Genomic DNA, 15,067 nt, shown 5'->3' with positions numbered 1-15,067 from the left:
AATAGGTATTCATGCTAAAATATGCACAGTGAAATATTTAAAAAGCATATCAAAAGTAAAATATTTTTCGAATATATGTTTTCCTTTAATGAAAGATCCTGTTTTTGCCTTCTTGTCTTAACAAAGGAAGTTTCATGCTGCTAGCCATTATCAGCTGACTCTTTTTCATTGTTTTAATTACACATATCTAATTATCACTTTCAGATTTTCTCATTATTATGATATGAGATTTTAACCTTCATCAAGAAATGTATCTCATTGCCCTGCACGAATAACACACAAAAATTCTGGAGCAGGAAGAAATGTATTTTATGCCTGCAATAAAAATCTCCTCTCCGCCTTAGTTTAATTTGCTTCAGCTGCACATACTGTAACAACCTCTCAAAGGCAAATAAAAACATATTCCATAGCATCAACAGTGAAACAAACAAAAAATGAGAAACATTCTTAAATGATAATGTTCTTTAGACAAAAAATAGCAATTTTTTAATAAAGGATCAGTTTTACTGGCAAGGATAGGCTTTCAAACTCATGTTGCTTATGGATTTGCACTGAGAGAAGTAAATGAAATGAGCCCTGTACTAGCTCTTAGTAAGAGCAGCATTTTCAAAGAAATTTAAAAATTCTTAACCTTACAGCTTTTAAAAGAGAGTGTCTGCCCCGGGTGTTCACTCTTAAAAGCTGTAAGCGGGGAGGTGGGAGTAAGCCTGTGATTCTGGCAGCCTCTCTTTATTAAATGCTGTGGCATGGGGGAGAATAAAGCCCATTTAGACCCTTATTTTGGTGTCGGTCTGGGCAATCACTCCCTTTTAAAAATCATATACGTTGGAGGAAGCAGCAAGCCTGTAAAAATTCAATGCCTTAGTTGTGGCAACCCCTCTCCAATTATAAATGCTGTTGGCATCAAGCAGGAGACACTTATCCCGAGATACAGTGTGCTACTGTGGAGGTGACAACCGAGAACAAAACCAGACCAAAAGTAAATAGTTAGGACCACCATATTGAGTTTGCCCAATTTTATGATCATAATTTAAAACTAAAACCCCCTTTTTTAATATATATATATATATATATATATATATATATATATATATATATATATATATATATATATATATATATATATATATATCTATATATATATCTATATATAGATATAGATATATATATATATATCTATCTATATGTAGATAGATAGATAGATAGATAGATAGATAGATAGATAGATAGATAGATAGATATATATATATATATATATATATATATATATATATATATATATATATAAATCCCATACAACTGGTGCACTCTAAACTGTCCTCAAATGCCTGGGTGCCAGTCAAGACGGCCTCAGTTGGAGCGCCGAATCGTTGAGCAAGAATAAACCTTCACTTGGCTTTTGAGACACGAAGTCCTTGGAGTGCGGTTTGTTTGTTTTCTGATATATATATATATATATACATGCAAAGTTTCAATTGAATCATCTTCTCTTTCCCTAGAACAAGCCATTATTAGCGAAAAATTACCGCCAAAAATTACTGTGAAACGCCGCAAATTCGCCCATCACTAGCCATTATATTGGAGTGTGGCCTGCTGATTTATTAATGGAGAGAATGTACAGCTAGACTGATGCAAATGTATAAGGGGGAGATGTAATAAAACCAGCATTAGTAACAGCTAAATACTTTCTAGATTTGTTCTTTAAGGGGGTCCTCCACTCAAAAACTAGCATATTAAAATAAAATTTAATTCTAAGCAGCTTTCTAATAGAAATTAATTACAAATTTTTAGTTACTAAGCTACATGTAAAAGTAATATTAAGCAGTATTTGTCCAGCAGTTAACTGGACTCAGCACTCCTGGTTCTGACTCCTGAAACAATGTTTGAAGTCAGCTGATAAAAACTGCTTAAAACACCTGGAGGAGGCATGAATCCAATTACATTGTTTGAAGAGGCAGAGCCAGACTAAAGGAAAATAAAAAGTTTAAACAAAAACTAATTTCAATAGCAATTACATTTGCAAATAACTTTAAAACCATTGAAATATTACAGAAATGTACAAATAAACAGCCTATAATCACTGCATATTATTTTGGTGAATTAATAGTATATTGTAATTGTATAATGTCACAGCTTGCCAATATTTATATATATTTATATATATAATATAAGTTCTTAAACTGCCATTTTGAAAGAATAAACTAGGCTCTATTTGTTTCTGAACAGACAAGAATACCCGATGCTTAACCACTTTTCCATTATAAGTGTCTTTCTAATTTTCTTCTTTATTCAGTATATTTCAGAGTTTTATATATTGTTAGGTTCATGGTCAGATGATCACCAAAAATTATTTCTATTCCAAACATGATATACATTACAGATTGATTTGTGCCAGAATGTGAAAGCATTTCTTTTCAAAAAAGGTTGAAATATATATACATTACAGGTTGATGTGTGCCAGAATGTGAAAGCAAACATAAAAAAATTGCCTAATTTGACTTCATTATTTCAGCCTCACAGGCATATTTCATAATAAAGTAACAATGCAATCAAATGCAATTTTATATGGCAGGCCAGTTAAAAAATAGATTTCACCTACATTAGTTTACACTTAAGAAAAGGCAATAAATTGTAACTGCTGTTAGGTATTTGCAATGAAACTATTTGGTTCATATACGGTAATACATTATAATAAACATGTTATAGGACATTTGTGCATCTTATTAAAACCTTTATTTTTCTCTTAGTTTTTAAAAACCATTGCGCCTTGTTAGAAAAGGTTTGAAAAAAACAAAAAAAATTACATCAAATAGGCTACTGAAAAAGCTAAAGAATACAACCTTAATTATGATAAATCCCCTATGGCACTGCAATTCTTAAAGCCCAGTCATCCAATGCATGCAGTAAAAAAGATGGTGATTGAGAAAGCGCCTGTTCTTAGGAGATGAGCTGACAGGCACTGACACCTATGATAAAGAGAGATATGTTGGATGCAAATGTTGGACACATTGTCCCTAAAGGTGATGGATTTCAGCTTCATATATTTGTGCTTTTTAAGGAGTCTTAGCATTTTATATTGTCCAAAGACCTTTCAGTTCTCATGTAAATATTACACATACTAAATGAAAAATACAGTATAATGCGTTGAGTGACTTTATGAGCCAGTTGTTATAGCGGCGAGATCAGTTTTAACAGTTTAGTGGCCCACTTTCCATCTGCACCTCAGCAACAGCACAAGCTTTGTGGAATGCTACAGCCAAAACATTTTTATTTTTCTTTATTATTAAAGTGACACTGTCACATCTACAATAAGTCATCTCAAAGGGGTGGTTCACTGTTACGTTAACTCTTAGTATGTTGTAGAATGGCCAATTCTAAGCAACTTTGCCATTGGTTTTCATTATTTATTTTTATAGTTTTTTTTTAATTATTTGCCTTTTTCTTCTGACTTTTTCCAGGGTTCAACAAAGGGGTCACTGGACCCATCTACAACAAATGCTTTCTAAGGCTACAAATTGCTACTTTTTGCTACTCATCTTTCTATTCCGGCCCTCTCCTATTCATATTCCAGTCTCTTATTCAAATCAATGCATGGTTACTAGGGTAAATTGGACACTAGGAACCATATTGCTGAAATTGTAAACTGGTTGCTGAATAAAAAAAATAAATAATTAAAAAACACAAATAATAAAAAATTGTAAATTATCTCAGAATATCACTACCGATACTCATTCTCTATTTTAATACTAAAAGTTAACTCATGGGTGAACTTAAGGCACCGTCAATGTAAAAAGCCAATTTTAAACATGAAACAATGACCCAAGGATACACAGGTGGTACACATCTCACTAGCAAGTACTAGGATGGCACCATTGCAGTTGGCGCAGAAATCCCTGAATCCAATGGTGACTGTAAAAAATCTGTATAAAAATTTCCCCAGCTTTTACTGTTGGTAGATTTAATAATAAGCACACTGGGTCATTCAAATGTATTTTAGCAGTTTGATGTTTTTGCTAATATCATTTGGATAAAATAATTTACTGCCTCTCTATACCTGAGCTCTAACACCCATCAAATCTGTAGTGGTGCTCTCTTCTGAAACTTGGTATCCCCATGTGCATTTCAGTCAGAATTGTGCTTGAACTTTCAATTGTTTCTAAGATCATGTCTAATGCTGTTTTTTTATGTTCCAATCTCATGAAGGCACCAGAAGAACATTATATAGAACCAAAAACAACAACCTATACCACAGTTCGGTGATTAGACATGGAGTGTAGTGTATTACACAAGAGGGCAAATTTACTTAAGGTCAAATATCGTTAGCCCATAGGCTAACATTGACTTCGGAAGCTTTTAGGTGGCGAACTAGGGTGTTGAAGTTTTTTTTTAAAGAGACAGTACTTCGACTATCGAATGGTCGAATAGTCAAACCATTTTAGTTTGATTCGAAGTCGAAGTCGTAGTCGAAAGTCGAAGTAGCCAATTCGAACTTTGAAAATTCACTTTGACCCTTATTAAATCTGCCCCTTAAAGTACTTGCATCCAAACATGTTCTGTGCACTTCCATATAATTGTGATAAACACCTTCAGCCTCTTCTGCTTATTCATACTGAGGTGACCCTATTGATGCTGGGGAACCTTGGAGGTAATGTAAACCTGAACTTGCTGGTAATTCCAGGGTTACAACAGTGGGTTGCATCAATAGATGGAGCAGACAATCGCAAAATGATTCACACGTTTTGATGTTTTAACACATGTTAACATGTAATTGCGTTCAATTTGATATGTTGGGCAAGGGTCAGACTGGACCAGCGGGACACCGGGAAAAAACCCGATGGGACTGGTGTAGACCCACGAACGGGCCGCAAGATGATGTACCGCAATGTGGGCGATGGTCGCAGGGGAGGGATGCGCAAGGGATGTTTGGAAGTCGGAAAGGGGATCCCCACCGTGACTGCTAGAAGGGCCCCCAATGCTCCAGTCTGACCCTGGGTTGATTGCACTTGTGGTGGGCACAACTCCCTGCGCAGCCACAGTTGACTTGGAATTCTTCTAAATTACCCTTATAATATTCTAAATTCTAATTGTAATATTTCTATATTCTTCGATATTCTGTAAAATCCATTTAGTAGAACAAACTTACTGAAATGAAGATTCAAGACACACAGCCTAACAATATACAAACAGATTAAAACACATGCCTAATAGAGGATTGAATGGATAAAACATAACCAGAAACTTGAGAAATTTGTTAAGTATGCCCTAGTCATTGATTAGTTGATGAGTTCTCTGATTTTAAATGCAATGGGCATCTACAAATTATAATTAAAGACAATGTAGCTCAGAAAACAGTGTTAATATAATACTGTATATGCATAATGAGACAACTGCTCCTATTTTCTCTCTGCTAAATATGACCCTAGTTTAAAAACAAAAAAGATAATAAAATATACGTTGGAGCATAACTGTGTAGGTGTAAAAAATGTACTATTGTTCTTTACAGTTTCTCATCTGCAGCAGAAAACCTGCTGTGAATTCTTAATCAGAGCTAAATTGTTGCAGTCAACAACAGCTAACCTCTCACAACCAAGAAACTGTTTACAGGAAACAATTATGCATAAAGTTTGCTTTTATTAAAAGAATGTTTCTGAATAGAATTACATTATGCCAATGGACTATCTTCCACTGTGCTACTGGCAGCATTGTAAACAGAATTTATGTATGCACAAACAACAATCTGTTAGCCTGGTTTACTTACCCTTTACAAATTATGCATCAGATAAATACATTTTATGAACAACTACAGCAAAAAGTAATTTCCATGTACACTGCTCTGTCTACTCTACAGTGAAAGGAAATTCTGATTCTCTTTATCTAGGATTTTGTTAACCCTTCTTTGCCTGATCTAAGGATAATCTATAGGACAAAAAACATTCAAGCTTTCCTGTCAGAGTTTTTGATGACTCCATCTAAATGCAAATTCTAGTTTCCTCTAATATTGTGCTATTTCTAGTAGATGTGAAAAAGGCGTAGACTGTGAGATTTCCTTGTAACACTGTACATCCCTGGTTGAGCAATTAACTCTTCCATGCACAGATTTTTTTTTTAAAAAGCATTTAGGTTTTCACTGTGCTTCTGTTCCAGTAAAAACAGGCATATCTCTATCAGACATAAAATTGTATATGTATAGAATTAAATTTTATAAAAAAATCGTGAAATTATAAATAGAATATAGTAAAAAAAATAGTACTGGGTCCTGACTTCAGGGATTTCTGTTCCAACTGTAATGGTGCCATCCTAGTGCTTGCTAGTGGTATGTGTACCACCTGTGTATCCTTAGGCCATTATTTTATGTTTAAAATTAGATTTTTACATTGAATTTGCTTTAAAGGGATGTTCACCCATGAGTTAACTTTTAGGGGCAGATGTATGAAGGGTCGAATATCGAGGGTTAATTAACCCTCGATATTCGACTAGGAACTAAAATCCTTCGACTTCGAATATCGAAGTCGAAGGATTTAGCGCAAATCCTACGATCGAACGATCGAAGGATTATTCCTTCGATCGACCGATTAAATCCTTCGAATCGAACGATTCAAAGGATTTTAAGCCAACGATCGAAGGAATATCCTTCGATCAAAAAAACTTAGGCAAGCCTATGGTGACCTTCCCCATAGGCTAACATTGAGTTCGGTAGCTTTTAGCTGCCGAACTCGGGGGTCGAAGTTTTTTTTAAAGAGACAGTACTTCGACTATCGAATGGTCGAATAGTCGAACGATTTTTAGTTCGAATTGTAGTCGAAGGTCGAAGTAGCCCATTCGATAGTCGAAGTAGCCCAAAAAACACTTCGAAATTCGAAGTTTTTTTACTTCGAATCCTTCACTCGAGCTTCATGAATCGGCCCCTTAGTGTGAAAATAGAGAATGAGTATGAGTAGAGAGTAGAGTAGAGACTTATTTTTATACTTTGGCTTTTAAGTAGTGTGAGTGAAATCAGATGTAATATAGTGTCACTGTTATTGATTTTTGGGGATGAAATGATGAGTTATTGTTTATTAGATGTTTATTTTACTTATTTTTGTCTGTAAAACACTTTGTAGCTGTGCTTCGAAAAGTGCTATATAAATAAACTTTTACTTACTTACTTAGAGTGATATTCTGAGATAATTTGCAATTGAATTACATTTTTTTTATTATTTGTGGTTTTTGAGTTATTTAATGTTTTATTTAGCAGCTCTCCAGTGTGCAATTTCAGCAATATGGTTGCTAGGTTCTAACTTAACCTAACAACCTTGCACTGATTTGAATAGGAGACTGGAATATGAATAATAGAATAGAAAGATTGGTTAACCTGAACAGTAAGATGAATAAGAAAAAGTAGCAATAAAAGAAAGGGGATACTTACTAAGACTACATTTTTCCTATTCTTTTTTTAAAACAAAGTCGATCTAACTCCCTTCCACGAATTTAACAAATTGATCAAAAAATCAGGTCGAAAAAGTTGCTGGGGGAAAAGTCTCGACAAAATCGGGTAACAATTTGAATCATCTTTTTGAATTTGGCGATGCAATTGTACAACTTTTTCAAGTTGTTGGCCGTTAACCTTTTTGTATTATCGTAAAAAAACTAGTGCAGATCACAATGTCAAGAAACACCTTCAAATTGTAAATGGGACATCTGACATTGACTCTACATGACTTTGACAGGTTTTAGCTGGGGTATTTTCTGATTCAGATTTTTAGCAGCTTTAGGGAATCATACATTTCTAAAAATTCTATGTTTTTTTTTTCCTCTAAGTTTTTCCCCTTTAAAAACTCAACCAGAAAAAAGTGAGGGTTAATAATAAGCCCCTAAATGTGTAGTCTTACAGAACATTTGTTTTTAGATGGGGTCAATGACCCCCATTTGAAAGCTGTCTGAAGAAGGCAATTAATTCAAAAACTATAAAAAATGAATAATGAAGGCCAATTGAAAAGTTGCTTAGAAATGGCTATTCTATAACATACTAAAAGTTAACTTAAAGGTGAACCACCCCTTTAAAATATTAAATATATCTGTTTTGAGCAGTAACAATTAGGGATGCATCGAATCCTCTTTTTTGGTTTTTGGCCAAACCCCTGAATACTTCATGAAAGATTCGAGCAGAATACAGTCCTGAATCCGAATCCTAATTTGCAAATGCAAATTAGGGATGGGAAAACATTTTTTTACTTCCTTGTTTTGTGACAAAAAGTCACACAATTTCCCTCCCCGACCATAAGGGGCCGATTCACTAACTTCGAGTGAAGGATTCAAAGTAAAAAAACTTAGAATTTTGAAGTGTTTTTTGGGCTACATCGACCATCGACTACGACTTCGACTTCGAATTGAAGGATTCGAACTAAAAATCGTTTGACTATTCGATAGTCGAAGTACTGTCTCTTTAAGAAAAAATTTCGACCCCCTAGTTCGCCATCTAAAACCTACCGAACTCAATGTTAGCCTATGGGGAAGGTCCCCATTGGCTTGCCTAAGTTTTTTTGGTGGAAGGATAATCCTTCGATCGATGGATTAAAATCCTTCGAATCGTTCGATTCGAAGGATTTAATCGTTCGATCGAAGGATTATTCCTTCGATCGAACGATCAAACTATTTGTGCTAAAATCCTTCGACTTCGATATTCGAAGTGGAAGGATTTTAATTCCCAGTCGAATATCGAGGTTAATTAACCCTCGATATTCGACCCTTGGTGAATCGGCCCCTAAGTAGCAAAGTAGGATACGGATCCGGACAGAAGGATTTGGCTGAATCCGAGTCCTGCTGAAAAAGGCTGAATCCTGGCCAAATCTCAAACCAAATCCTGGATTCGGTGCATCCCTATAACAATCTCAATACTTGTATTGCTTGTTTTAATCTGCTAAAGTTACAGTAAAATATGATGACCATAATGTGTTCCAACAAGGTTTTTGAATACTTTCTCATTTTTAATATGTATGGGTATACTCGTACATATAAAATCAGAGCCCAGATCTACACAAGTAATTGGACAGCATAATCCAGACCAAGTCTGCATAGTATATTTGTCTTAAAGCTAATATTTGCTCATTTACTTGCACAGACGTGGCATCAGTTTCCCATTTCATATACCCATTTCACATTCCAAGAGACTTAGGAGGTACCAGTGCTTCCACCAAATGTTTTAATTGACTCAAAATACAAAATGAATGAATTGTGCAGAAAAATATATCAAAATGTAAGTCATCTTGTTAAAGTTAACAAATCACTTTTACAGTGAGGGGGTCATTTATCAAAGGTTGAGTTTTAGAGGTTTGTGAGGATTTTCTATACCTCGAATTACTGTAACTCACAACTCGAAAGGTTTTAAATTTATGAAAAAACTTGAATGTAAAAACATGAATCAGTGTAGTGAATACAGGTATGGGACCTGCTATCCAGAATGCTCCGGACCTGGGGTTTTCCGGATAACGGATCTTTCCGTAATTTGGGTCCTCATGCCTTAAGTCTACTAGAAATTCATTTAAACATTAAATAAACCCAATAGGCTGGTTTTGCTTCCAATAAGGATTAATTATATCTTAGTTGGGATCAAGTACAAGCTACTGTTTTATTATTACAGAGAAAAAGGATATCATTTTTAAAAATTTGTATTATTTGGATAAAATGGAGTCTATGGGAGACAGCCATTCCGTAAATCGGAGCTTTCTGGATTTCGGGTTTCCGGGTGAGGGATCTTATACCTGTACTCAAATTGATCGAGTTTTTGGATTAAATGCTTGAATTAATCAACTTTCCAAGCGAAAAATGTTGAACATCATGAAGGCTATTAACTTCGTTAAATGGTTCAAGGGAGCTCTGCCATTGACTTCTACATGACCTTGACAGGTTTTAGCTGGAGTATTTTCGGATTTCAGCTATTTCCAGCTTTGGGGTACAATAAATTTTGAAAAATTTGTTGAGTTTTTTTTTTATAACCCAAAACATTTTGACTTTTGAATTACCCTTGAAAACTCGAATGTTTCTGATGAAAATCAACTCAACCTTTGATAAATAACCCCCTAAATATCATGAGAGACCATACACAGATATTTTTCTACTATATACCACAGTGGTTCAGCACTAAAGCAGCTCCTCCCTTTTAATGGTGTTCAGTACCCTGTTCATAACCCAGTACATTTGATACTGTACTTGCAGTGCTCAGATATAAATAAAAAAAATAGCTTGAGGTATGAGATCTATTTTAGTTAAATATCTCCAAGGTTTCTTTAGATTGCAGTGAAGTTATTTATTGGATAATACATTTGGTACATGGTATCATCAAATTAAATCTATTTTAGTTCTCATTATACATACATAATGACATGAGTGATATGATGTTTGCAGCATTATGCCGTTTTAGTGGTCGTTCTGCATTAATTATATTATTCTGATGGTGTAAGCACATAAATTATGAACTGATAAGATGGAGCCCATTGTCTTTAATGTCCAGTTACATCCATTTTGATGATAGTTATAAATAGCACAACCTATTTCAGGCAGCACTGTTCAAGAATGCAGAGATTCTGCCACTTGGCAGTAACAGCCTGGCTTGTGGTGCTTGGCATCAATCAAATCACATGCCATTGACAACAATGTAAGATGCCATAAGTAGAACTAGGACAATGATTATCAACTGAAAACATGCCAGTACAACCCTACATGGAGTTGTTTCTTCGTGAGACTAACATTATTTATAGGGATTTACAAATAATATATATATATATATATGTTTTAGAAAACAAGAATTTAATTTAAATACACAAGGTGAAATGCATGAAATATAATAACCAATTATGATGGAGCACCAAAGCACCATAATAATTCATAATAGCAACAAATTTAGTTTATCTGTAAAATAATCTATAAATCGTACATGCCCTAAAAAAAACTCCAGTAGCCTTAAAAATGAAAGGTGATAAAATCATGTGAAGGAGAACATGCTGTCATGGCAAATAAACCTATGAGCTACATCCCAAGCCTACTAAAACACAGTGAACTGCTGAGCGTGGATTAACCAATCAACAACTAGATTCTGACCGATTTAACTAATCCTGGAAGAATTGAAGCAAATCCCATGTATTGATTTTCATTTCCAAGAGCTTTCTTTGAAAGACCTTGTATAGGATATTAAATATTTGCCAATTTTCTTCAGCATCCTTAAGGATAAGGTATGTCAACAACCAGCAGTTTATTTTATGACAGTCCTGTTTTTATATTGCTATAGAGTCAAACTTACTTGTTAAAAAAATAATAATAATTTTGGCATACTTTAAGGGGGTTATTTATCAAAGGTCGAGTTTGTGAGGTTTTTTTCTATCTCGAATAAATGTTTGCTTATTTATAAATAAACCTGAAAAAAAAAATTGATTGAATGCAATCAGGGGGAATACTTACTCAAATGAATGGAGTTATCAGCAAAAAAAACTTCGGATTGATCGAGTTTTCGAGTGCAAACCACCAAAAAAGTCTTGAAAATCATGAAGACTAAAAACATCTTCAAATGTTTCAAGGGACCTCTGCCATTGACTTCTTTGTGACCTTGACAGGTTTCATGTGATAAACCATGAGATAACTTTTTCTCACTGACTATGAAGATTTTCATTCATCCAGGTCATGGTATATCTAATATAAGTAATTAAAAAACAACTGGACTTGCTGAGTAATTATTGAAGACATTTCACTACTCATATGAGCAGTTTATTCAGTTCAACTGACTGGTATTGGAAGTTCTCAGCATATGGACTCTTCCACTAATCCAATCACAATGGCCCATTGTAACTCTTCAGAGAGATGACATCTGAAATTCACAGAGGTTTTGATTCTGTGTAGTTACTATGATAGGATTACTAATGTGTCATGCAACTCCTAAAAACAGGTGTTACTTGTGAGAGTTGCATGAATGGATGTGTGAAGTGTTCTGAAACCGCCGGGGTACAGATGTTAGAACAGCATTGTATGTAGCAAACAGGTGGTGTGATGGCCCCTGCCTCTGTTCAGGGATGAATTCTCAACCTTGACATGAATCGCCTCTTTCACACCTCTTTCAAACCTCTTTCAAACCTCTTTCAAACCAGCAATCTTCTCTATCCAAGATTTGGACTTTGCTATCTTCAAAGGAGTGTCCCTTATCTTTTAGATGTAGAAAGACAGCCGAATCTTGCCCTGTAGAGTTCGCCCTCCTATGCTGAGCCATTCACTTGGCGAGCAGTTGTTTTATCTCCCCAAGGTATAGATAAGTGCACTCACTACACTAGACTGCGTATACCACATTGCTTTGTTTTTCTTTAGGAGTTGGATCCTTTGGTTGTATCAGTTTTTGTCTCAGTGTGTTGCTAGGTTTGAAAAACACAGGGACGTGGTATTTGTTGAAAATCCTCCTGAGTATATCCAACACTCCAGCTACATATGGGATGACTATGTTTTGCCTACTATGTATCTCCTTTCTTGCAGTAATATATATGTATTAAAGTATTTGAGTTAATGTTCAGTACTGCAGTTTATATGATTTTTGGTCCAACCAGCAGGAATTCAAATAAATAGTGTACATATTTAAATATGAATGCAAGTTTGGCTTGGTGTGCTGATCACTTATTGGAATAGTCTTTAAAGTTTATAGATATCCTGAGATAAGCTTTTATGACATATAGGGGCAGATTTATCAAAGGTCGAAGTGAATATTCAAATTATAAAACTTTGAATTTCAAAGTTATTTTTGGGTACTTCGACCATCGAATCCTACGATTGTACGATTCGAAGTACGATCGTATGATCTTAAAAATCCTTCGACTTTGAATGTCAGACTACCCTATTCGATGGTCGAATTTCGAGTTTTTTTTAATTTCAAAATTCGACCCTTGATAAATCTGCCCCATAGACTATCCTATGGCCAGGTGATTTTTTTTTATACTAACATGGAAACAGTATTTTGTAAGAATAACAATTTGGATGACAAGGAGATTGAAATGCAAAAAATATGTTTCCAAACTTCTTTCTAATCAACAATTTCACCTCTATGCTACTATTTATCAATGTTAATATAAAATGAACTGCAATACAGGTATAGGATTTGTTATCCAGAAACCCTGTATTCAGAAAGCTCAGAATTACAGGAAGGCCACCTATAATAGACTCAATTTTAAGCAAATAATTCTAATTTTTATTTCATCTTTCTCTGTAAAAATTAAACAGTGCCTTCTCCTTGATCCAAACTAAGCTGCATTTATCCATATCGATAGCAAAACAATCCTTTTGGGTGGTTATTTAATGTTTAAATTATTTTTACCAAAAAGTATGGAGATCCATATTACGGAACAATCCCAATATCCAGAATATCCAAGGTCCTGAGAATTCTGGATAATAGATCCTATATCTGTATATAAATCAAACAGGGTCAGGTTTTAAAATCAGACATTTGAACGGTGATCAAACAGGGTCAGGTTTTAAAATCAGACATTTATAGAAAACCTACAGATAAGAATAATTTGTTATTACACAGCAGTTTTCACCATGATAATATGAAAAAAGGATTACCTTACAGCCAATTATTAAGGGTGAGAAGAATTGTCTCTGATGAGGATACATGCAGAGTTAGACTAGACGAAATGGCAGAATGCTTTATCCAAAGGGGCAATAATAGAGCAGTGGTCGAATCGCAGAAAAGTAAGGTTATGTCACTGAAACGTGAGGAGTTATTGGTGAATAAAGCACCTAACAGAAACATTAATAGAGTACCATTCACTTCTACATTGAATGCCAATTCTAAACATATTAAAATAATTATCCATAAACATTGGGAGATAGTACAAAAAGATAATGAATTTGGAAAAAACTTTTCGGAAATACTTTTATGCTCTTATAACACTTAATATTGGGGATATGCTTACTAAAGCTGATTTGTTACAACCCACAGCGAGACAACCAACATTTTTTGGGACTCCAAGAGCGGGTACATTCCCATATCTGTCGTGTGGGTGTTGCAACAGTATCATTGAGGGTGATTGTGTCAACCATCCCTCAAACGGTTATGCGATTAAGCTACACCATTTTGCCACATGCACCACCAATGGTGTAATTTATCTGCTAAAATGTCCTTGTGGCAAAGCATATGTAGGTAAAACTAAACGGGAAGTCAGAACCAGAATTGGAGAACAAAAAAGAGTGATTAGTAATTGTGATTTGGAAAAAGAGAAGTATGTCACCCCGGTGAGCAGACATTTTTTGCTACATGGGCATAATAGCAACCAGCTAAGATGGATGGTGCTGCAGGTTGTTAGTGAACCTACTAGAGGTGGAGACTTTGATCGGATGCTATTACAGAAAGAGGTCATGTGGATTGACAAATTAAACTCCATGGCCCCTGTGGGATTGAACGAGGATTTGAGTTATTCTTGTTTCTTCTAATGTTTTCGGTATGTTTTGGATAAGAGTGAGGTCTTACCCAAAATTGATTCAATGGTGACATATTATAATTTTAAGTCAAGACATTGTATTTATTTTATCACGTTTATTATTTCACAGATATAAAGAATGTCTACGAAATACATGGACATTGATTTGGACATTTTTATGATATATCACATTGAGACACACGATGCACTGTTTGTCACTATTCAGGTATTATTAATATATTGAGATGTTTTAAAGCAATAATACATTGTATTATATAATATAGTCATTATGTAAATGCACTTTATGATGTCACTTAATTAGAAGGGCGGAGCACCTCATCCCTATATACCTGTGGATTGAATTACACGTTTGAGAACACTTGATAAAGGAGGTCGTGCCTCAGAAACGTTGTGTTTGAGATCAGAATAAAAGCACTTTAATTTAAGCACGTTTGCAAATGAAAAGGTTTCTGGATAGAGCACCACAGCGATACAGCTGCAGTCTTTTGAACTATTGTATGTTACTGTATATAAATATTCTAAACTGAGCTGTTTTGACAACAAATCTCCTAGAAGACATCCAGTGTCAACCCATCTAAGAGACCTAGGTCACTTTCCTTTAAACAAGAAATTGGTTAAATTGA

The 15,067-nt window shown here is 34.7% G+C and overlaps 1 protein-coding gene across 1 annotated transcript in view; it reads right to left on the bottom strand.

The window, feature by feature from the left end:
- Positions 1 to 15,067, bottom strand: part of LOC121399983 (chemokine-like protein TAFA-2) — a 204,145-nt gene that overhangs the window by 135,461 nt on the left and 53,617 nt on the right. The gene's annotated exons all lie outside the window — the stretch shown is intronic.

This window comes from Xenopus laevis, chromosome 2L (assembly GCF_017654675.1).
Source record: "Xenopus laevis strain J_2021 chromosome 2L, Xenopus_laevis_v10.1, whole genome shotgun sequence".
Lineage (NCBI taxonomy): Eukaryota > Metazoa > Chordata > Amphibia > Anura > Pipidae > Xenopus > Xenopus laevis.
Note: the sequence above shows the minus strand (reverse complement) of the source record. Positions and strands in the feature narration are given on the sequence as shown.